This window comes from Cryptomeria japonica, chromosome 4 (assembly GCF_030272615.1).
Source record: "Cryptomeria japonica chromosome 4, Sugi_1.0, whole genome shotgun sequence".
Taxonomy (NCBI): Eukaryota; Viridiplantae; Streptophyta; class Pinopsida; order Cupressales; family Cupressaceae; genus Cryptomeria; species Cryptomeria japonica.
The window spans coordinates 462,884,698-462,911,602 of record NC_081408.1 but is presented as its reverse complement, the minus strand read 5'-3'; positions in this window follow the sequence as shown (position 1 = coordinate 462,911,602).

Sequence of the window (26,905 nt, the reverse complement as noted above, 5' to 3'; positions counted from 1 at the left end):
TCATATCTAATGGTATGATGAAAGAATAAGTATCCAGTAGAATACTGAGAGGGGGGGTGAATCAGTATATTGAAAAACTGATACAAAGTTCCCAAACTCAAACCCAGTTAAATAAAGTAAACATATCTCAATCAAGATCAATATTCATAAGAATACTTGACATCAATAGGTTTAACAGTTATGACAACTTTAACAGTAAATGACTTCAATCTTGTAAACATCACTCAACATATTCATCTCTCAATGCTTCTACTTAACATGCCTTAACATAAATTAACCAAATCAACAAATAAGATCACATCCACAAAAGCATTCACCACTTGACACAAATGTTTATACGTGGAAAACCCAAATAGGTAAAAACCACAGTAAGATGTGACTCACAAGGATAACTATCTGAACTCTTTCGAAGTTTGCCCTATTAGGAGCCAAGTCTATTAAAGCTTTACAATAAGTCATGTTAAGAACTAATTCTGGTTAGGAATCACCCGGTTAAGGGATTTACAAATATGCCTTGATTAAAAGCACAATACCCTGTTAGGAGTAACCTCACTAGAGGATTTAAGAATCAAAGCTAATGGACCACCTTGTTAGAGGATTTAATGAGTAACCAAGCTTGTTAGAGCTTACCCGATTAAGGGATTTAACTTTTGTTGTAATTGTTAGAAAACAACAGGTTTTCTTGATCTGTCTGAGTAGCACTACATTTTGCTTGATCGGATCCTTCTAAGCTTCAATCTGCCTTCACTCAAAGTGCGGATCCATTCACCGATTAGGCAACTACACTCAATAGGTTTTCTACCAAACTTGCCAACAATCTTTACAACAACTTCATCGACCTTAAATAGAAATCAATTAGGTCGGTAACACAACAAAACCTAATTCTCACCATCGAGATTACAAACAAGTCAGTACAATATTGATCATTAGAAATCATGACAATATCTTCACATTCTTCAAGAAAATTCCAACCGCTTCATGATCACTACTTCATAGGACTTTGTAACTCATCACATGTTGTGCATTAAATGCAATCAACTTTGCTCTTTCCCTAGACAAAAACAAACGTGCCAAAACAATTTGAACATATCCTCATTCAATGATCACACATGTCTTCATCATTACCACTCATCAGATAATTAACCAACAAACTTGATCGGTTAGGGTTTAACAGCTGATAGGTTTTACCGATTACAATGCTTAGAAAGGTTTAACCCTTTACACCAGTTCAACTCACAAACTTAACATATAGGTTTACAACATCTTCCACAAAGCTCTTCGTACCAGTTACTAGCCAATATCAAAAACAACAATATCAGCAATAACATGAATACCATTACCGATTCAATTGATGTCAATGACAACATATCATTAATGCAATCTCTATGCAAAATACCAACAATCTCCCCCTTTGGCATTGATGGCAATACAAATATCAACGCCTCTGATTGCTACTAAGATTGGTGAATAGGAATCTTGGTTTACATTACCTAATATTCACCTTGCTTTGTTTGTCTTCAACCTGTCGTTGGTTCACCTAATCAGATACATAATTCTTCTCCTCAATCACATAATTCTTCTCCCCCTTTTACAACAATGCCAAAGTGAAATTAAAACATGTAATTCTACTCTCACTGTGATGTTGATGCTCCCCCTGTGGAATACATCCACTTCTTCATTAATCCATGTAAAATTCTGCAAGTAATTCAGGGACTGATGCAATCAACATCATGCTTAACTAACTTGATGAAGAGGGATAACCCCCAATTGACTTCTAAGATACTCAAAAGTGGTCTTAGGCAGAGGTTAGGCAAAGATATCTGCAAGCTACTCCTTGGTAGAAACATGCTCCAAGATAACATCTTTACTTTGAACTTTTTCCCTCAAGAAGTGATATTTCAATTCAATGTGCTTAGTCCTTGCGTGCAAAACAGGATTTTTAGAAATGTTTATTGCACTTGTATTATCACACAAAATCTTTATTGGTTCTGAGATTTCCATCTTAAAACCTTCCAAAATGTGCCTCATCCACATAGCTTGTGTGCAATTTATATAAGCTGCTACATACTCAGCTTCAGCAGTAGATTGTGAAGTGCAACTCTGCTTTTTACTACTCCATGAGCCTAGCCTTCCTCCTAGAAAGAATGCTCCACTGGTATTACTCTTCCGGTCATCAATATTTCCAGCCCAATTGGCATCTGTGTATGCTTTCAAATCAAAATTTCCACCATATGGATACCATAACCCATAGTCAACAATACCTTTCAGATATCTAAAAATTCTCTTGGTTGCCATTAGATGTGCCTCCTTCAGATTCTTCTGAAATCTAGCAACAATACCAACTACATGGGCAATATCCGATCGACTCTGAACAACATAGTGTAATTTGTCAATCATTGACTTGTATTCCTTTTCATCTACAGACTTAGATGCATCTTCCTTGGACAATTTGCAACCTATAACCATTGGGGTTCCACCTAGTTTACAGTCACTCATACCGAAAGTATTCAAAACCTCTTTCACATACTTGGATTGAGTAATGAAAATACCATTCTTCATCTATTGTATCTGTAAGCCTATGAAAAAATTTATATCCCCTACTAATGACATCTCAAATTCATTCTTCATTTCATCTGCAAAGCAATTACGCATGTCATCATTACCTCCAAATATAATGTCATCTACAAATACTTCACTGACCAGTATATCATCTCCTTTAGACTTGAGATAAATGTTGTTGCCATCATTGGTTCTAGTAAAGCCTATCTTCATCAGATGAGTATGAAGTCATTCATACCATGCTCTGGGTGCCTACTTTAATCTATACAAGGCTTTATGCAATTTGCATACCATGTCTTCCTTATCTGTCAATGCATAACCATCAGGCTACTCTATATAAACCTCTTCTTCCAATATCCCATTCAAGAATGCAGACTTGACATCCATCTAGTATACCTTAAACTTCTTATGAGCTGCAAATGCAAGTAGTGTTCCGACACCTTCCATTCTTGCTACTGGTGCAAAAGTTTTTCCATAGTCTTCTCCTTCTTCTTGCGCATATCCTTTGCATACTCATCTTGCCTTATTGTAAATTACAACACCATCTTCATTTAATTTGTTTCTGAACACCCATTTAGTACCTATAACATTCTTGTTTATCAGTTGAGGTACCAAGGTCTGAGTGTTTTTCTTCTCAATTTGATCTAACTCCTCCTCCATAGCTTTCACCCAATGATCATTACCAAATGCCTCCTTAGAACTTCTAGGTCCAAAGGTAGATATCATGCAAGAGTTGTCTCGTATTCTCCTTTTAGTTAGTAGTCCAGCATCCTTATCCCCAATTATTTGTTTAGGACTGTGATTCACTCTCACATACCTAGGAATAACATGATCATTCTCTTTAGGTTCAACTTCTTCATTATCATCTTCCTCTGAATTTATTTGTTTTGGTTGGACAAGTACATTAGGATTTACTTTATCGGTTTTTGATTTAACAGTTTTAGGTTCCAAAAGAAAAATGCAAGGATCTTCATCCTTCTTCTCAGATTTGGTTCCTTCTGAAATTTTAGGATATTCATCTACATGAACATCAACACTCTCAACAATTTTTTGTGTCTGGTTGTTGAAGCATTTATAGGCCTTACTCTTGGTGGAATAGCCAAGAAATATGCCTTCATCACTCTTAGCTTCAAACTTTCTTATGTAATCACCTCTTTTAATAAAACATTTGCTTCCAAATATCTTAAAATAGCTAACATCAAGTGATCTCCCATACCAGTACTCATATGGGGTCTTGTCCTTACCTCTTTTCACCAGAACTCAGTTCATTGTGTACACAGATGTACTTACAGCTTCTTTCCAAAAAAATTTTGATACACCTCCTTATATCAACATAGTTATAGTCGCTTCAACCATTGATCGGTTGTTTCTCTCTGCTATACCATTTTGTTGTGGTGTCCTTGGTGCAGAAAGCTATCGCTTGATACCATTATCATCACAATATTTAGTGAACTCTGTAGAAGTGAATTCATCGCCTTGATTTGTTCTTAGATATTTTATCTTTTTCCACTCTCTTTCTTAGCTAAGGCTCTGAATGCCTTGAATTTACCAAAAGCTTCATTCTTATCCTTCAATAATGTGACCCACATCATCCTTGAGCAGTCATCAGTGAAGATCATGAAGTATCTGTCACCTTGAATGCTTCTTGTTCTTATTGGTCCACATAGATTTGTATGAACCAAATCTAACAAGTGCTCTGCTGAGAAGGACTTGCTCTTAAAAGTTGAAGAAGTCATCTTTCCTAGTTGGCATTCTTTACAAAGAGCATTAACCGGTTTGTCTAGCTGAGGCAGACCTCTTACTGTCTTAGACTTGCTTTACTTTAACAATACTGTCAAAATTTATGTGACAAAATCTCCTCTGCCAAAGCCAGCTATTATCTATTTTCGCAATCAAATAGTTGCTAACTTTAGGATTGAGATGAAATAGATTACCTCTGGTTTGTTTCCCAGTTGCAATCAATTCACCTTTGTTGTCAAAGATTTTGCACATTTCATTTCTCAACTCTAGTGGGTATCCTCTATCATTAAGTTGTGCCACACTTAACAGATTGTGTTTTAGGCCTCCAACCTAATAGACATCGTCAGCACTACTCTTCCCATTAATAGAAATAACTCCCCTACCTTTGACCATACAGAGTGAGTCATTGCCAAATCTGACAACACCACCATCAAATTCCTTCAAGGAAAGAAATTTGCTCTGATCACCAGTCATGTGATGTGAACAACCACTATCAATGATCCAATCATCAAAGTTATCCATTCTGGATACTAGTGCCTTCTGATCTGATATTTCTTCATTAATAGCTACAAACACAATATCTTCACTACCATCATCATCATATTCTTCATCAGTAATACCACTCTCAATAGCTACACGACAATATCTCTTGCCTTTACCCTTATATTTCTTAAATTTGTCTCTCTTGTATTCATTTTCACCATTAGGGCAATTTGTTGCTATATGACCAATCTTGTTGCATGCAAAACATTTTAAAGGTAGCTTACCTTTATATTTACCAGTGCCTCTAGGCAGTCATTTTTCCAACAATGCTTCAAGTTCCACTAAGTTGTCTTCATCTTCAGCATCTTTGTTGGATCTAGATTCATAGTTATGGCCGGTATCTCTACTTCTTCTCATAGATGGGTTAGAGACAGAAGCTCTAAATGCAGATTCTGATTTCTGTACAAAACCAGCATAGCCATTTAGTTCAAAAGCAGTAAGTTTGCTAATAAAAGAGTCAAGAGTTACCTTTGTTTTGTCAATGGATTTCAGCTCCTGAATAGCTACAACTCAGATAGCATAGACTGGTAGCAGGGTTCTCAGTACCTTACTAATTACTGTGGCATCTTCCACTTTCCCTCTTGCACTCTTTATCTCACCAACTATCTCTTTAATCCTTTGACCGTACTGTTGGATATTCTCACCTTCAGACGTTCTCATGTCATCAAACTTTCCTCTTAAACTCTCCTCTTTGGCAATCTTAACATGTTCATCACTACTATAAATCTCTTCTAATTTCTTCCATACTTCATATCCAGTTTCAAGACCATGAACATCTACATATTTAGTATCAGACGGGGAACTGATAATAGCTTCTAATGCCTGGAGATTTTCTTGTTGTTCTTTCTTTTGATCATCAGTCAGGGGTCCAGTAGGTGTAGTATACTTATTTTCTATATGATCCCAATACTGACTACCAAGACTCTTGATGTAAATCTTCATTTTGTCACTCCATATTCTATAATTATCTTTGTTGAACTTCGGACCTTCTTTCTTCATCATGATCTACAGGATATTTTCCTCAAGCTATTAGGCTTTTAGATTAAAAGGACCTGAGTTTCTCTGATACCAATTGATGGTATGATGAAAGAATAAGTATTTGGTAGAATACTAAGAGGGGGGGTGAATCAGTATATTGAAAAATTGATGCAAAGTTCCCAAACTCAAACTCAGATAAACAAAGTAATCATATCTCAGTCAAGATCAATATTTATAAGAATACTTGACATCAACAAGTTTAGCAGTTATGAGAACTTTAACAGTAAACAACTTCAATCTTATAATTATCACTCAACATATTCATCTCTCAATGCTTCTACTTAACATGCCTTATCAAAAATTAACCAAATCAACAAATAAGATCACATCCACAAAAGCATTCACCACTTGACACAAATGTTTATACGTGGAAAACCCAAATAGGTAAAAACCACAGTGAGATGAGACTCACAAGGATAGCTATCTGAACTCTTTCAAAGTTTTCCCTGTTAGGATCCAAACCTCTTAAAGCTTTATAATAAGTCCTGTTAAGAACTAATTCCGGTTAGGAATCACCTGGTTAAGGGATTTACAAATATGCCTTGATTAAAAGCACAATTCCCTGTTAGGAGTAACCTCGCTGGAGGATTTAAGAATCCAAGTTAATGGACCACCTTGTTAGAGGATTTAATAAGTAACCAAGCTTGTTAGAGCTTACCTGGTTAAGGGATTTAACTTCTAATGTAATTGTTAGAAAACAACAGGTTTTCTTCATCTGTCTGAGTATCACTACATTTGCTTGATCAGATCCTTCTAAGCTTTAATCTGCCTTCACTCAAAGTGCAGATCCATTCACTGGTTAGGTAGTTACACACTCAACTGGTTTTCTACCAACCTTGCCAACAACCTTTACAACAACTTCATCGACCTTAAATAGAAATCAATTGGGTCGGTAACACAACAAAAACCTAATTCTCACCATCGAGATTACAAACAAGTCGGTACAATCTTGACCGTTGGAAATTGTGACAATCTGTTCACATTCTTAAAGAAAATTCCAACCGCTCCATGATCACTGCTTCATAGGACTTTGTAACTCATCACACGTTATGCATTAAATGCAATCCACTTTGCTCCTTCCCTAGACAAAAACAAACACGCCAAAATAATTTGAACATATCCTCATTCAATGATCGCACGTGTCTTCATCATTACCACTCATCAGATGATAAACCAACAAACTTGATTGGTTAGGGTTTAACAACTGATAAGGTTTACTGATTACAATACTTAGAAAGGTTTAACCCTTTACACCGGTTCAACTCACAAACTTAACATACAGGTTTACAACATCTTCCACAAAGCTCTTCGTACCGGTTACTAGCCAATATCAAAAACAACAATATCAGCAATAACATTAATACCATTACCGGTTTAATTGACATCAATGGCAACATATCATTAATGCAATCTCTATGCAAAATACCAACAATATCATCCCTTATGCAATTTTATGTTGTCCATGTAAGCCTTAGAAATCATCCATAACACCCTTATTATGCCCAAATCACTCCACACTTAGCTAATTTTTATCTATCATCCCATCAAACCATCAAGCCATCTTGTTGTTGTGTGGTGGAGAGCAATCCACATCCTTCCCAAAGAACCAATCCAATCAAGTGAGGAAGGGGTGCATTCCTTACTTCATTAATGGTTCAATCTGAAGGAGAAGAGAAGGTATAAGAGTTTTTAATTGCATGTTTGATGTTTTATTGGCATTTCTTGATTATTGTATGCATTTGAACACTCTAACCTATTCTCTTGTCTCCATTTTGGCAAACCTGGTGGGAACCACATCCCTTTTAGCTAATCTTTTTTTTGTTGTTTTAAAGAATTGTTCTTGCAGGTTTAGCATATCAACATCTCAGACTACACTTTGGCATCTTCGTAGGCAGTTTTGACATCTGTGCTGAGCTAAAATGGTGTCTCTGTTCAAATTTGAATTTTCCTACTAATTGTTTCTTGTAGGGTTTATAGATATGCGTCTATGTCTAGCTAAATTGGCTTCTCTGTCTATAGTGTATGCCTATTTCTTGTGTTATTTTACTTTTTAATCAATCAAAAATACAAAAAAATCACAATATAACTCTAAAAATCACAAAAACAATTAGCTTAATAATTTTCATTTTCATAACATTCGAGATTTTAGCAGTAATTTTGCAATCTTTGGGCTAACTACTTAATACTTTTGGGATACTACGCTTTGGTATCTACACTAGAGATGATCGTCCCTGCATGACTATTTTCCCACCTTGAATAAAATTAGAATTTTGAATCTTTCGGCTAACTATTTTTGCAAAGACCCCTACTTCGGCCTTTACGCAGACATTACCGTTTGTGCTACACACTTTGACGTCTCCTCTAGTATATTTCCTACCCCTTTTCAAATTTGAATGTTGCATTTTTTCCAGCATTTTGTTTATGTTCTCTATGTTCAGGCCTTAAATCAGCATTTGCACAGATGTTGGCATTCATGCCTGTACTTTAGCATCTACACCAAGTTAGATAGAGTTTTGATGCTACTAATCAGATTCGGGTTTTTCGCCTTCCTCATTTGCCCAAGTTTGTTTTATCAAACTATTAACATTGTTTTTGCAGCATGTTTGTCGAAGGTTATTAATTTTTCTACCAGGTTAGTTTGTTTTTTGCATTTAGATTAGATAACACTTACATGTGGGACTAAAAAGAACAAATTTTTGCCATGTCTTGTGCACTTGCACATACATAGGGTAGACCCACTATTGCACCAAGTATCCTCTCCCCTCGCCTTTGTGGACCTTTGGTGAAGCGAAAGGTGATCAACAACACCCGTCTTTTTTTTTAGTAGTTGAGAGGTATCTTTGATTGGGGATTTCATCACCCCACAAGGGTATCACAAATTGGGACACATCAGGGATATCGTCTCTCCCAGTGCAATCTCAAGTGGTGTCTTTCGAGCCGCTATATTAAAAACCTGGTCAAATGGCCAGACTGTTGAGTGAATTTGATTTATGTGGAGGCCTTCTCTACATCGATAAGCTTAGTTAGAGCCTTGAGTAACTTTCTTCAAGGATTCATTGTTGGACTAGACCCATTGAAAAATTACTAAGAACCTTGTTGTAGTAGCCCAAATCCCACATTTGATAGTTCAAGGAGTGTGGATCATACCTTGTAGACACCTCTCATGTATCCACTCAAGATGGGATAGGAATTCCTTAGTTAAAAGTTCTTTGAAGCTTTGGGGTAAGAAAATCCAATATGCCTGAGAAGTGAGTGTTGTGGAGTGGAACCAATGCTACCAGAATCTCTATATGTCTACTTGTTTGAGGTATTTCTATATAGCGATGGGGCCCAATTGAATGGTTTCCACTTTCCAACCTAAGTTGTATGTTTGTTGAATGTCGTTATTATGCAAGCCAATAATTTTTTTATTGGGTTAATCTAGGCCCACCTCACTTTCAGGCTTGTTATAAAGTGTTACCTTGGCCAATGTGCTTATTATTGTTTTATTTCTCTTGCCAAGAGTAGACACATGTCAACCTCACCAATATTTTTCCAATTTCACTCATGCACCATAAAAAAAAAAGTCCCTTAAACATCCCAAAAGGTCCACTTATCGCCAAGTCAAGAAGAATAAGCCTAGTTACAAGAAAATCCTCAAGCATCACATTTTTTTGTAAATCAATCGCAAGCTCTTGTTGAAACATCAAACCTTCTTGCATTTTTTTCACAATTACCTTCATGGTTACAATAATGAGTTTCATGAGGAACCTTTGAGAACCCGTGCTTTCCATCAAAGATTAGGCTTGTCCCAAATCATCAATAGGAGTGATCGCATCCACTTGTCCAACTTGTCCATGCCCAAAATCACTTATTGAGTCACTTTCCATCTAAGGTAACCTTCATTCCCTTCCATTTCTTTTCTTCAAATCTATCCTTTTATTCCATAATCATTTCCATTGTTCATCTCTAAGGACTTAGCATAACCAATCATCAACCTTAATCCAATCAATCAATCAACCTCTCGATACAAGGTCAGCACTTTACAAAAGTTTGACTTAGACCTTTTTATCATTAATTAAATCCATAATTGGCCTTGTTATTGAGGCAGAATCTACCTCAAGTATATTGCTTTATTGATCCTAATCATTTGGGTTAATCAACACCCTTAATCTTGCACCCAATTTTGCTTAGTAAATAAGTATATCCTAAGTAGAAGAGGGCTTGATCGAACATAACCTAAGGTTTGAGTTTGGCCTAGCTTGGTTGTTACCTCACTTTGTGGCCCTCCCCATCTATGTCCAAATCTAAGGGCTAAGATATCATCTAATCCATGTTCTCCTAATCTAAGGACCATCAAATCAATCTCAATACAATCCTAATCAAATCAAATATCATTTTTCTAAGTCCTTTCATCACCCTTTCCTTACCAAGTCTAATCCAATCCAAAGTTTGTTCTTCTCATTTTTCATCTTTAAGGTTACTCATGTATGGTCTCGACTCACTCACAAAAAGCGAAGATGGTTGTTGAAGGCAATGAGATGGCTAAGACAAGTTACCTTTTTTATTAAGATCCCTAACAAGAAGAGGAACAACTCATTGATCAAACTGAGATTTCTAAACATGTGAAATCCTTCATAGAGGATCCTTATAATTAGGAGATGATGGAGAGATTATTTAAATCCAATCCCAATGGGATGGTAGCTCAACTCATCACTCAAGGGGCATGATTACCCCTTGATTTTTGCTGATCTATTATTGACAAACCACCAGAGGGTGACCTCGTAAACCAATCCATCCTTGATGCTCTTCTTTTCCTGCCACCTGCAACTTCTATGCCAACAACTTTCATGCCTTTGAATTCTATTCCCCCTAACACTTCTAATCCATCTATCTCTCAACCTCCCAGATCATTCGCACCTCTTCACAATTCCCTCAATTACATCAACACTAGCCTACCTCCTAGCATATCATGACCCCAAAACACTTCTAACCTCCTTCTTCCTCTTATCAATACATTGGTGGTGGTATCTCATCCATGTCCAACCAAATCCTAAGGTCTAACATAGGTCACTACATCCTCGTGTCCAAAATCAACAACCTAACCTCATGAAGGAAATTTAAGACATGAAGGACCTCATCAAAAATTTCATGGGACTAACAAGAGACCTTACCCTTTTGAAGAAATATGTCCTTGTCCATATGACCCTTCCATTTCAGCTGCCCCATACCCTCCTAGCTTTGAAATGCCTAAGTTAGAAAAGTACAAAGGAAAAGGTTACCCAAGAGACCACGTTCAGCAATTCTACATCCTTTGTCAAAAAGTTTTCTACAATTATGTCTACCTTAGAAGATTTTTCCCCAAGAGTCTTAGTGGATATGCCCTTGCTTGGTTCTATGCTCTACCCCATGGCTCCATCAGGTCATTCATAGACCTAATAGAGAAGTTTGTGTCCCATTATGCATATAACATTGAGAACAATGCTTCTATGATGAACTTATGTAATACAAAGTAGAGGCCCAGAGAAACTTTCACCAACTTCCTACAGAGATGGCGACATCTCATCAAGAAGCTTCCTTGGGACATACCAGAGTCATATCAAATTGAGTTATTCCAATGTAACCATGTACTAGAAATTTCTCATCTCTTGACTTGTCAATGCTTGGACACATTTGAACAAATCGCTAAGAAAGGTTTATTCTTAGAGTGTGTCCTCTTAGAGGAAGGAACATTAAAACCCTACCAAAAATCTAATCAAGTTTCTTCCTCATTTAATGAGAAGCCAACGTATTGGTCTAAAAATTAAAATGTTGTTAATAATGGAGTCACCAATGCCAAGTGTGTTTATACTGTGACCATCCCCTCCAAACCTACCGCCACCAATAATCTATTCAACACCCAAACTAACCCCTGCATTAATGTCTCCATCCAAGGTCTAACTCCTTGTTCAAACAATCAGTCTCGGAGTGAGTACACTCTGCTTGCTAAACCCATCGAGGTCATCTTCCAAAAGCTTGTCAAGGATGGTGTTGTTGTCTTTCCTATGACTTTCCCTTTTGATGCAAATGAACCAAAACCCTGGTGGTATAATGAGAATGAATATTTTGACTACCAACGTGTCAATGGTCATGATACACACAAGTGTATGAAACTTAATAATTGCATTCAAGACCTAATTGACAAGGGTGGTATTGAGGTAGCAACCGCTAAGCCTATAAATTCAAATGACAAACTTAATATGTACCAAGATCCCTTTCCTGAGCATAGTAAGGACAAGGCATGGTCATCTCATGAATTCCATTATGACTACACCAATTAAGTCTTTGGCTTTGACTCCTTCATAGGTCACATAGAGCTCGCTAATACCCACGTCAACACCATTAGAATCCAAGGAGCTAACTCTCCTCCCACTACTCATAGACTAGGGAAACCATTCAAGGTGCCCCTTCCTTGCAATCATCAAGCATACCCTCCCCAACTAAGATAGTCATTCAAGGTGCTTCACCTTCGACTTCATATTATCAAAATGACTGCAACATCACTACCTACAAAGGGAGAGTAACCAATCAAGGAGCTCCTCCCCCTCCTCTTCAAGCCCCCATGTCATCCACCCACTGTTATGATATCCTTGATCATCCCAATAAGATGCCTACACAAATATCCATCTTAATACTCCTCAAGACTTCACCCATTCAAAAAGAGATCCTTGAGCAAGCCCTTCTAGAATCTTGTGTCCCAAATGATACTAATGCAGCCCAATTCCAATCACTCATTAGAAACCTTGCTATGCAGCACCATCTTGTTTTCACATCCAAGGATGCCCCATTCTCTAATCCATCCCATAGCAAACCCCTTCATGTAGAGGCTACTGTTCAAAAGCATAAAATCAAGAGGGTCTTAATAGATGGTGGATCTTGCCTAAATTTGTGCACATATAAATTAATTAAATAATTGGCTATCCCTGAAGACTTGGTTGATACATCTAGAAAAATCACAATAAAGGCCTATGATGATGAAGAAAGGGCCTCTAAAGGTATCATAACATTGCCTCTTTAAGTGGGCCCTACAACGATGGAAACTACTTGTTAAGTCTTGGACCTTGATCTCCCCTACAACATCCTTCTCAGTAGATGATGGATCCACTGCATTCAAGCTGTTCCATCCACTTATCACCAACGTTTGAAGTTCCCTTACAATGGCAGAGAGATTACTATCTCGGCTGATCCATAGCCCTTCCAATATTGCAAGCTCCTTGAAGGGAAACATCCCTATCATTGGCTTCTCAACACACCCACTTTGCCACCTCCATCTAATCCATCAAACGTTGCATCCACTTCATCCCAACTCAAGATTAAGGTCAAGATAATTGGCAATGGCTATGGAGAGTACATTCTTCAAAATGCTCTCTATGTGGGTCAACTCCCACCCTCTCCTAAGTCATATGGTAAACCTACAGAAATCAAGGTTCAAAAGAAACCGACGATGAAATGCAACAAGACCACCTTTCAGCAATGGGGCCCACTCGATGAAGAGATCTTGAAAACCAATGTCACTTCTTCATTGTACTAGGAAGAAGATGAAGCACCAACAAATATCCCCAAACAAATGTATCCTAAAGCATATGCTATTGTAGAAAAAATGATCTATAAAGTACATGGTCTTGGACCTTTAGAACAAGGAAGAAAAGCACCCATCTCTCCAATCTCCTACAAGAATAATAGGGGATTGGTTTACTCACCAGTGCCTAAGATCACTATCATTGGTGCTCCAATAGACCCTCCTTCTAAACTTGAAGACTCTAACGAAGCGGAATTCCCCAAAGTGCATTTTGAATACCTTGATGATCTATTTGATGGTGCCTATGTTAACACCATCGCCCTAATCTCCCCTTCCACCCCATCAGAAATTCAACTCGTTCAACCTAAGCTTATTGATTGGGACCAACAAGGATCACCCGTTCTCAACATTTGTGTTGATGACAATGCCCTCTTGTCATTACTTACTATGTGAGACCTTGAAGATCACACATCCGTGAATAGAATCCAACTCAATCAAGAAGCATACTTTGGCTATCAAGTCAACTCCCCTAGTCACAAAAATGAAAATAAAAAGATAAATCATAAGTTCCCTAGTGAAAACCTCTTTGAGGCGCCTTTGGACTCAAAAAAGTAAAAATAAAGGATGTATCTTCTAGCAAAAACCTGGATCAGGCACTAGAAGATGAGGGACTTGACTTACCTACCATGGTTCCCCCGTATCAAGAGAAATCACCCTTTCTTATTGAAGAAATAGATTCTATCAATATGGGTACATATGATCATCCAAAGAATGTGTTCATTGCCAAGCCTCTTACAGATAAGGAAAAACAAAAATTGCATGAGTTTCCTCAGAGAGACACAAATAAACTTCTCCTAGTTGTATGTTGATATGTCAGGCCTTGACCTAGAGTTTGTAGTACACAATCTTATTATCTAACTAGATACTAAGCCAGTAAAACAAAAGATTCGCAAGATGCATCCACAAGTTTCCCTCCTAGTAAAAGTAGAACTATAGAAAATGTTGGATGTTAGATTCATCAAACCCATTGACTACCCTAAGTGAGTCTCAAACATTGTACCTATTAATAAGACTATTAGGGGCATAAGGATTTGCATGAAATTTAGAGACCTTAACAAAGCATGTCTGAAAGATGATTTCCCCTTGCCTAACATAGACATAATTATGGACCTCACAACTGGGCATCAAATGCTTTCTTTAATGGATGGCTTCTCTAAATATAATCAGATTAGGATTGTTGAATAAGGTCAACTCAAGATAGCATTCACTACTCCTTGGGGTACATTTTGTTGCCAGGTCATGCCTTTTAGATTAAAGAATCCAAGAGCAACTTATCAAAGAGAAATAACCACTATCTTCCACAACCTATTGCACAAAATTATGGAAGATTATTGTTAACACAAAAGTTTGCACCCCTGGTGATTAGGCTTGACCACCAACCTTGTGAACATTGAATCAACCTCTCAAGTGTGGGACATTGCGCTATTATGAGGTTGAATCTCCGGAGAAGGCCGACTTCCTCTTCAATCTGAATGCAGAGTGTTGGACCAACCCAATTATTGATAAAACTAATCTATGGTCTAACAAGGAAAAGGGAGGAGGAAAGGGAAACTGAAAGAGAGGGAAAGGGATTTGCACCCAAATGGAAATGATGACCTCTCTTGCATGTAACTACATAGAAAATGTGGCAAAAAAGAATGGGTGTGGAGTGAAAAGGAGCAGGAATCCTAGATTTCAAAACTGGGAATGGCGGACTTTCTAGGGAAGGCGGATTTCCTGGGGAAGGCAGTTTTTCTGGGGTCAGATCTGGCAACCAGGCAAGAGGAGAGGCATCTCAAGGGTTAGAAGAGGACAAGGAAATAGTCAAACTGAGGGAGGACAAAGATTCTACAACTAGGGTCCCACATGATAGAGGTAAAGGTAATAAATGGTCTTCACTCTTTGGAGTGAAACCACTGGCTAAATCAGGGCTCCCGAAAGTTACAAATATATTAGATCTAGTTTCAAGGCTGGTTGTTATTTCTATTCTGGATAAATTGGTAGATCTGACTATTGCAAGTTTAACCATGACCTTAGTGGGACAATTTTCTGGCTTTAGGCCTAACATTAATGTTGTTAGGAATTTCATAAGCAGGAAATGGATTTTAAAAGGTCAAGTGGATGTGGCAGCGCTACCTAGAGGGTTTTTTTCCTTTGCTTTTAACTCTGAAGAAGATATGAATACGGCTCTATGTAAAGGCCCATGGATGTTCGGCAAGTCAACTTTGGCTCTTCAGAAATGGGTCCCGAATCTCGCCCTTGATGATTCCTTCTTTGTTTCTGTGCCAGTCTGGACTTGCCTCTCGGATCTCCCGCTGGAATTATGGAATGAGGAAGTCTTCAAGGGTATTGCAAACTCTTTTGGAGAACTTCTTTTGATTGATCTGATGATGGCAGCTAAATCAAGGTTGGTCTTTGCTCACATCTATATAAACGTAAATCAAATGACTGATATGCCCCAATCTATAGATATCATTTCTAAACTAGGAAAATGGACCCAAGCCATTGAGTATGAATCACTTCCATTTACCTGTTTCCATTGCAAGAAATAGAGGCATTGGGCAAAATCATGTCCACTTAAGAAGAGTAAGGAAAGCAAGACTGACAACAATGTCAAGTATAAAAAGACTTAGCAAACGATTGATAAAAAAGGAGACTCATCTACTGAGTCTAATCAAAATAAGGATATAACGAAACTATTAAATGAAGTCGAGAAGGCTGGGAATAGTAATAATAAAAAACAAGATTATGTCTGCTCTAATAACCAAACAAAGAGTTCTAAATAAGGGGAGCAAGGTATAGAGTTGAACAACAAATATAACCCAGAGGTCCAGGAGGTTGGATCCGTCAGTCAAGAGAAGGAAGAGGCAAGCCCCAATGAAGTTGTTCCTGTTTCTACTCTCTCAAAATCAGTAGAGGAAAACTATAATGAAGCTCAAGAGTTTAACCCTTCTGATATTGAGCCTTTATTGCTTTTAACTAATGGAAGCCCAAAGCCTCCTCTATGTAAAACCCCATCTCATTGTATGGTTGTGGATATCCTGGAAGGGAATCTCTGGATTCTCGGTTCGAAAGAAGGAAAAATGAATAAGGAGGATCTCAATGGAGGGATTTCAACTAGAAGCAGGAATAAGAAAAAGGCAGATGTTGGAAGCCAGAACAAAAAGCAAGGAAGGCCATCTCTAAAACATCAAAGGGAACAAGAAAGTTGGAAGAACCGTGTTGATAGAACACAATGTTCCATCAAGTCAGCCCTATCTCTGGTTAAAGTATGAAGATAATATCCTAGAATATCAAAGGGCTGAATGCCCCTCATAAGCAGGATGTGTTATGAAACATCATAAGAGATCATAAACTGGATGTGATCCTCATTCAGGAAACCAAGATGTCTAAGGAAAAAGTAGAAAAGATTAGAATTTTTAAGAATAATGGTGTCATAGGATCTAGCTCGGAGGGAGCTTCTGGAGGAACTATGATTTTTTGGAACCAAAAAACCATCAAAGGTAAGGAAATTATCTCTGCTCTTAATAGGAACTCAGTGCATCTTGAGCTTATTAAGGATAACTTTGTGTGGGTGTTAACTAATGTCTACGCACCTAACACCAAAACTGGGAGAGTTAAATATTGGAGAAGCCTTGTCGATGACAGACTTAAGTTTGCTGATCAAAGTTGGATTATAATGGGAGATTTCAACACTCTGCTAAAAGAGGAAGAGAAGATGGGAGGTCTCCCCTTGCAGCTTGATGGGAAACAAGACCTTATGGAGTTCATCAATGATCAAGCTCTTATGGATGTGGATCTTCAGGGCATTAACTACACATGGACTAATAGAAGAACTGGAGTTGACTTGATCCAAGTAAAGTTAGATAGAACCTTAATTTCTCCTGAGTGGTTAACCAAGTATAGCTACTCCCTTGCTTCTGTTATCAAAATTTGGTCAAACCATTATCCTATCTCTTTTACTACAAACTCTTTTTCGGCTAAGAGAAACTTTCCTTTTAGATTTGAAAAAGTGTGGCTATCCCACCCCTCTTTGGAAGCTTGTATCGTTGAGTGGTGGAATTTTGAGGTTGAGGGTATGGCTCTCTTTAGAATAGCTAAAAAGCTCAATATTTTAAAGGCCAAAATCAAAATCTGGAACAAAGAGATTTTTGGGGACATTTTCAAGAGTAAAATTCAAAGAAAATTTGAAATTAAAGATGTTCAGGATAGAATTCAAGAGATTGGGTTGTCTGAAGATCTCAGGGTGGCGGAAAATGTTCTTTTGTCTAAATACCACACCATTATTTCTAATGAAGAGATGTTCTAGAGACAAAGATCAAGAGCCTTGTTCTTGAAGGAAGGTGATAAAAATACCCGGTTCTTTCACTTAGCTGCTCTTAAGCATAAGGCAGCTAACAGGATTTCCAGATTATCTTGTAATAAAGGGATCTTAACGGAGGATAATGATATTAGAAAGGAAGCTATGGAGTATTTCAGCACCCTATTGGGAGAAGTGGATAACCTGGATATCAGTAATCAAAACATCCTCTTGCAAGTTATTCCTTCTATCCTGACTATTGATGATAATAACTTTTTATCCTGTATTCCCTCTAATCAGGAAATCAAGAAGGCAGTGTTTTCTTTTTAGGGAGATAAATCCCCTCGACCGAACGGTTTTCCTATGTTTTTCTTCCAAAATTTTTGGCACATCATGGAGGCAGACATCTGCAATGGTGTTAAAGAATTCTTTGGCTCTATAAGGCTCCTAAAGGAGCTGAATGCTACCTTCATTGTTCTTATTCCAAAGATCCCAAGTGCTAACTCTCTCAATAAGTTTAGACCCATTAGTCTGTGCAACTCTGTGTACAAGATTTTATCCAAGGTTTTGACTTCTAGGTTGCTGGAAATTCTTCCAAGAATTATCTTTGTCCAGCAAAATGGCTTTGTCCTTGGTAGACTGATTCTAGATTCCATCATATCTGTTCATGAAAATATTCACTCCTTGAAAGTGGTGAATAAACAAGGTTTATTCCTAAAGTTAGACATGGCTAAAGCTTTTGATAGAGTGAACTGGCAGTTTCTCCTAAGGATCATGAAAGCATTTGGTTTTTGTAAAAAAGTTATTCAGCTTTGCTCTCAACTTATGGAAACCTCCTCTTCTGCTATTATTGTCAACAGTTCCCCGACTAGCTTCTTCAAAATCTCTAGAGGACTTAGACAGGGGGACCCCATATCCCTATCCTGTTTACTATTTTAGCTAAATGCTTGGGTAGATTTATTCTTAAAAATATGGAAGATGGCAATCTTAAGGGTCTGAAACCATCTTAATCCAATGTCACTTGCTCCCATCAACAGTTTGTTGATGATTCTATTATTATGGGGGAAGCTTCCATCTTGGAAGCTAAAAACATGAAGAAGGTGTTGAATACTTATGAATCTGCCTCTGGTCAAAAAATTAATTGGGATAAAAGTTCTTTGTTCTTCATCAACACCCCTGTTCAAAGGCAACTAAGAAATGAAAGAATTCTTGGTTGCAAAATTTCTGAGCTTCCCTCTTCTTATTTGGGGCTTCCTCTGTGTATTAAGCCTGAGGATTCTTTCTGGAATAAGTTGATGGATAGATTTAACTCAAAACTTGTTGGTTGGAAAGGGGTTGTCCTTAGTCAAGTGGGAAAAGTTACTTTACTTAAAGCCACTCTCCAAAACCTACCTGTTTATGCTCTTAGTTTGTTCAAAATCCCCAAAAAAATTGCGGAAGCTAATAAAAGAATCCAAAAAAAATTTCTTTGGTCGGGGGTGGAAGTCAAAAACAAAATTCCCCTAATTGCTTGGAATAAAATATGTTCTCCTAAGGCCTCAAGTGGGTTGGGTTTAAGGAATATTAGTTCCATGAATAAGGATTTATTAGCCAAACATATTTGGAGGATGAAAGGGGAGGAAAGAGAATGGAACTCTATCTGGAATAACAAATATCTCTATATGCAACCTTTTGACGAAGAAGTCTTAGACGATTCTTTTATTGTTGAAAGTTCGGCTATATGGAATGTTGTTCAATCTACTAAAAGTTGGGCTGCTACTGTATGAATTTGGAACCTTGGGGATGGTAGGAGAATAAGATTTTGGGAAGATAGGTGGATATTGGACAAACCTCTGGAGGATGTTCCAACCATTAATGAATGGAAAGATTGGTTCAAAAGAAGGTTTGGGGAGCTAGTCAAAGACTACTGGAGAAATGGGAATTGGATTGATTTCAACCAACAGTGTCCGGGGCTTAAGTTCCTTCAGATTTCTCTCTCTGCTAAAGTTCCTAGAGACAACAAAGATGACATACTGATATGGAGGGAAACCTCAGATGGGAAATAATCTGTCTCCTCAGTTGTGGCTACCCATAATGAATCTATGGAAGAAAGTCCTATTTGGGCTAAAGTCTGGAACAAGAAGTTAGTTCCTAAAGTTAATATGTTTTTTTGGATTTTCATCCAAAACAAGGTTTTAACCCTGGACAACCTTCAAAAGAGAGGTTTTGTTTTTCCTTACTGGTGTTCTCTTTGTTGTAGGGAAGAACAGACTGCCTGCCATATTCTTAATCAGTGTACCTTTAGTCAGGATATATGGAAAATCATCTTAAGTAGGTGGAACTTGAGCTGGGTTTTTCCGAACTCCCTAGGGGAAACTTGGCAGCAATGGCACTGCCCAAATTATAATCCTAAGATTGTGGAGACTTGGAGACTTACTCTTCTAAATGTTATCTAGAACATTTGGAAAGAGCGCAACAATAGGATTTTCAAGGATAAAAGTGCTACTCCTAAAGTGGTGGCGGATAAAATTTACAGGATTATATTTGAAGGTATCTATGGCACTGATTATGGACCAGCTGCTAAAGATGACTTCAAAGACAGGTGGAACTTCTCCACTACTACTACTAGCAAGGAGAAGGGAAGAGAAGGTCTCTTTTGGATTTTTCCTCCTCAGGGATGGATTAAGGCTAACTTTGATGGGGCCTCTAAGGGGAATCCAGGTAAAGATGGATATGGGGGCATTGTCAGGAATTTTGCTAGAAGTTGCTTAGTGGCGGTGGCTGGTCCTTTGGGGAGTCAAACAAGTCATTTTGTCAAAGCCTCAACTGCCCTGAACACCTTAATTATAGCCAAGAATCTTAATCATGATAAATTATGGCTCGAAGGAGACTCACTTAATATTATTAAGTGTCTGAAGGGGGAGTCGGAGCCATCATGGTCAATTGAAAATATTATCTTGCAAGCTAGGGAAATTATTGTTAGTTTTATAGATATTATAATTCAACATGCCTATAGAGAAAAAAATATGGTGGTGGATTGTCTGGCGAACCTAGGGGTTAATTATGATTCCCAAATGATTTGGCACGGGGAAGATGTCAACATAAACATTAAAGAGCTCCTTAGAAGGGACAAATATAGAGGAAGGGAAGGACCACATAATCATGACAAAGCATATAAATAATTTATGCCTTGATAGAAAGGTAATTATTACCTGGCAAAGCGGCAGATCCCCAACCATTTCTTATAATACATCGCACGCTTTGTGGGTCACCCAGTTCAAAATCTTGAGTAACTACAGGAAAGAAGTGTTGACTATGCAGAGGAACAGAGCCGATAATCCGAATTTGAAGATGGGAGGAGATTTAAGGAGGGAGGAACCAGATAATACGTCAACATGGAAAGCAATGCCGAAGGTGTGGGCAAAACTGGAAAAAGGATCCCTCACAAGCTTTATGGAGAAGCTAGTGGATTATGATAAAGGTAGGGTAAATCTCACAGTTACCAAAAATTTTGAAAATTGGTGTAATGGTTCCTTTAAAATCTATGGAGTTAAGTTCAAGTTGGATGTGTGCCTCATAGCTACTGTGAGTGGCATGCCCCATACTGGGCTTAATTTTTTTAGAGACCTTAAAGTCTCCAACAACGTGGTTAATATGTTCTCGCGGAAGGAAAAAGAGGGATAGAATTGGCAAAGCCACAGGAGGATACTATGAAGCTGCTAATATCAAGAAAATCTGGGGCTCAGTTTTGAATGCTATAATGGAATATATCACAGTTGAGGGCCGATTCTCCAGGGCCCACACCTAACACTTTATTCTTTTAAACCATTTCAGACACGACAAAAAGGTATCCCTACCCTACTACCTTTTCAGGTCCCTCTCCAGGTCCCTCAATAAACACAGTAAGAATCCCTCAAGTTCGGTTCTCCATTGTGGGCTCTTGCTGCTCATCTATGAGCACTGCAAAACCCTCGCCCTGCTGGAAAACAAGAGGTTATCTGCCTCCCCGGGGAAGAGAAAGATGGAGGGAGGCAATTTCGGCAAGGAGAAGGCGTCTTCTAGCAAAAAAAAGAAAGAATGCCCCTGGGATGGAAACAGAGGAAATTGGAAAAGAAGGCAGCAAAATGGAGATGGATGATTCTGATGGTGAAGACAGCTAGAAAGATGAGGAGGTGGGTATTGAGGAGGAAAGCGGTGATAATGAGCCTGACAATGAAAGCCCTATCCACAGCGAATGCCCTGGCAAGGTCAACAACCATCCTATGGAGGATGTGGATTACAAGGATAATGAGGAAATAGATGTGAATTCTAAGAGGGAAGGGAATAAGGAACCTGAGAAGAATATGACTAAGGATATTTTAAGCGAGGACAGGGAAAGTGCGGATAATGGGTTATTCCTGGATAACCTCAAAAAACTTACCAAGACGAGACTAGATTATGACAAATGGAGCTATGAACTCTTGAAGAACTTGGAAAAAAAGGGGAAAAATACGGATGAGAAGAAGGAGAATAACGACAGGGAGCAGATAAAATGGAAGCAGGATATGGAGGAGAAGATTAAATCGTTGGAAGAAGGGAGAGAGGCCATGAAAAATTTGATGGGCATTATCCTGAATATCATGTTAGCTATCACTAAAAACTTGGAGGATATTGCTAAGGTCTTCGATCATACCAGCTCTCCTAAACTGGTGGTGGAACTTGACATGGATGATGAGACTATCCAGATTGGCAGTGGTGAAGCTACTCCAGTTGGTGGTGGTGCTAAGAGGACTAGGGGGAGTGTCAAGAAAGTTGTGGCTGCTTCTACTAAGGATCTCCCAAATCTCAGGGATAACATCAAATATTTGCATGGGATTAGCAACACCCTGGATAATGCCCTGAAAAAAATCAATTAGTTTATCTTCTTGGGTTTGGCCGGTTTTGCTGGCTTTGTGGGGCTTTAGCTAGTTTTCTTTGGTTTTCTGCTGGCTTTTCGTTGGCCTGTTCCTTTTTGTCTCTTGTTGCTTTTTCTGTTAAGCTCGAATTGTAAAGGATTTTGGGGCCCCTTCAAAACCTGTTTTTACCTTAATCAAAAACTACACAGAAAATGATAAGACTACCCAAGTATCCACAATTTCCTATCTTAACCAACCCCTAAAGTGTAGAGTGAAATTTGGAATTTGTAAGATAGAAGGAGCAACTGATTAAATTTGCAGATTCCATAAATAATCAACACAGTCATCTATACTCAAGAAACAAATTAAAATGCACTCAGACAAAGACACAAAAGAAATACACACATTGTTAGAACTAAAAGGAGGCAACATAGGTGAATTCTATTCATGTAAGGGCAAGGCAGAACTTTACAAGTGTAGAGAAAAATAAGAATTCTGCATGAGAAAAGAAGGGAGAAGATCCTCAGAAAAATGTACAAAATTGTCTTTATAGTCCAGGCATAACTTAGATGGTTATATTGAGAAAACCCTAACCCTAACCCTAACCCTAACCCTACCTAGGTTAGGTTACAAAAAAAAATTAGAGGAGAAGAGATCAGATCGACAGATTTGATGACATATTGTAACATCTCTACAAGTTGTTCCTCTGTCTCTAGAAGCATGGAAAACCCCCCCTCGACGAAGTAATCCTTACCAAAAAGCATGGCTGAGCGTATTTGTAGGGACAAAAAGTTTCTATTCTACATTAAAGAGGGCATGGTGGTATCTGAAAATGGCCTGTAGGGTCGCATCTAAAGTAATGACGAGCAAATCTGGTTGTTGGAGGGCGATCGGATTAGATATGAGGCGTTGACTTGAGAATGAAGAACGTCTTGACAGTCAAGTCGACAACAACCCACTTGTAAAAGTTCAAATGCCAACAGCCTCCATGAATTCAAATACTAATCATTGATCTGAGATATTCACGTGAAGATGGACATACTAGATCTCTCCATCGAGGCTTCTAGCAGGCCCAATCGATGATTAAAACATGGTCATCAGATCGGGCCTTTATGAAGATGTGACGACCACAATTGGTCGATGTGGCATCCTAAGTCCATGTATCCTTACTGTGTTTGACTGCTAAACGGCCCCTAAAATCCTATCTCGCATGGCCCCTGCGAGCCTCACTTTACCTCGCAGGATAAGCATTTTCTTTAATTCTTCCTTGTTCCTTATCCCGCGGGATCTCTCTTATCTTTGTTTTCCTTCGCGGGATAAGGGTCCTTTGTTCCCATTGTATCTTATCCTATGACATCAGTTGTGCATTGTTCTAACCTCTCGGGATAAGAAAAAAGCCTTTTGCTTGGTTTTCTTATCTCACGGCCCATCTGTTGTCATCGTTCCACTCTTTGGGATAAGGAGGAATACTTGCTCACCTTTGAAAATTCTCATCCCACAGCCTTTGCTTGTTGCGTTTGAAAATCCTGTGACCAATAAGAGGAAGGGGGAAATCAACTCACTGACGACTAGGAACCCATCCAGTCGGTTCAACCTAAGTGAGTTGATCAACTGACCCGGTCAACTCAAAAAAGAACTGGGGCCCACTTTGCAATTTTCTTTGTTACTTTTCTTATCACGCGCGGTCTCAACTATCTTAATTTATCTCTACAGGATAAGCTTTCTAAGCTTTATATTTTCTCTCTTATCCTGCAGGACCTTATCCCGCGAGATCAAAACCTTGCCAAACACTTAGCCAATTGGATCCCACCTCGATGGTCAATAACATGACCCGATCTTAGTGGTCAATAACATGACCTAATCTCAGTGGTCAATAACATGACCCGGTCAATGGTCAATAACATGACCAGGTCAATAACATGATTTGTTATTGACACATCATATAACCCTCATGTTATATGACTTTACAAAACTATGAAGGAGCAGCTAACTCTGTTGTGACCAATAACATGACATGTTATCGGTATTGACTAACATGAAATGTTAGCCACACTGAAATCCTGGATTTAAGCTCTGCTAAGGTTGGCACAAAAATTTCCAACATTTTTGGTGATTTGGAGGGGATGACAAGCCTGCTTGGCACATTGATTAGTAGCCTTAGATGTCCATTGGGCGTAGAGTCAAAAACTGAAGCAAAAAGATAATCTATGCACTTGCAAAAGGTCAAAACTTTGTCATTCTGGATAATATTGTACTCACGCACTTCTTGGAAAGAAGAAGACCATAAATTACAAATATATACAAATTGAATTCTCCTTAAGCACATGCTTTAAGGTGAATGTAATTCACTGCAATGGGAAGGTCTTTGCCCCTCAGTCTGGCCAAATTGAAAGCATTATACTCCTTATGATTTGTGATCACATAGGGACCAATATATATTGCATCAAATTTTGAATGTTTCCCAGGCTTTGCCTTGTCGGCATCCCACTTTACAAGATCTCCAACCCTAAAAGTCCTGAAAGTGACCTTCCTGTCAAAACATCTCTTTACTTGCCCCTGATTGACATTTAAAGCCTTCTTGGATTTCTCCCGGACCTCTTCAAGCTCTATAAGTTCATCATACCTCACTAATAAGACATCATTTTCTAGGAGCTCCAACTGATGTGCTAGGTCCAGGGATGGCAACTGAAGGGATATGGGAAGCCTTGCTTCCCTTCCATACACTAGCATGAAATGTGAGTTGCTCAAAGCTCTCTTGGGAATAATCATATCAGCCCATAAGGTTGTTCCCAATTTGAGGTTCCACAACCTCTGATTGTCTTCAAGAGTCCACTTGATGATTCTAATGAGATTTTTGTTCGAGGACTCAGCTGATCCATTACCTTGGGGATAGTAATTTGATGATATTTTCAAAAACACATCATGTTGGACTGCCCATAGACTAATCTGAGATCCCACAAAGGTCTTGGCATTGTTTGATATGATTGTGGAAGGGGCTCCAAATCTGGTTGCAATCCCCTCAAGGAATTGAACCATTGAATTCTTAGTTGCATCCTTCAAAGCAACAACCTTTGTCCACCTTGTGAAATAGTTTGTGGCAGCCAAAATCCACTTGTAGCCTACACTTGGCATTGGGTTGATGGGCCCAATGAAATCAAGCCCCCATTGTGCAAAGGGTTGATCAATTGAAATGGGATGAAGGCACAGGGCTGCGAATCTTTATTTTCCTACAAAAAGTGCACACTCCTTGCACCTCATGACCCACTTGTGAGCATCATTTAATAGAGAATGCCAATAATAGTTTTCTCTCATGATCTTCATAGTTGTAGTTCTTGTTGAGAAATGGCCACCAAAGGGCCTGTTGTTCACCAAAAGTGATAACCTAAGAACACCTGCAAATCTTTCTATGAAATGGCCAATTTTAGTCTACAAAACACATCAGGGCTTGGACAACATAACATAGGACCCTAATTGATCCTCCTGCACTTCAGGTTCTGCTAGACCTAGGGGGACACCCTTTTGATGCACTAAATACAACAATTACAGACACATAACTGCATCAACGCTAAGTAGATAGATCATTTCACAAGCTCAACATGTTAGGAAACATTACAAATTGGCTAGATCTGTACAAACAATAGGATGAAACAGAGCTTGGAAAGAATGGAACACAAACACCCCTAAACATGAAGGGAAATTAGATTTATCTTTTAAAATGTATATCTGAAAACACCCCCAAACTTGTAAGACTAGTGCCTTGTTCATTGGGCAACAGAGTCACAGATAGAACTACAACTATGAATCATAGATGCAAGTTTGTTTTCCTTAAACAAGATATTCATGCACCAATACCTTATATTTATGCACTATTCGATTCATTCACAAATTTATCAGATCTGGAAATACATTTCATCATTTATGACTGACTATAGAATTTAAAACCTTCCTTGAAGGATGCCTATAAACAGTCACACAATTTCCTTAAAATTGACAAGTCTTCATCCTCCTTGAGGATTCAATTTATGATAATGAAATGCATACCTAGAGACAATACTGTGAGGAATTTACTCATGCCTGACACAAGCAAGACCTGCAACTAAAATCACATTTACAACAATACACTGCAATCCTCTATACCCTGAAACAAGCCAAAAGCATTTACAAATTTGGGTCATGACATTCAGAAGTGGAAGCCATCAAATCTAGAGCATTTTCCAAATCTCTGGAACCCTTACAACTGAGAAGAATTGGGAATAAGAAGGAGAGGGAACCAAATCAAATCTGCAACTGAATTGC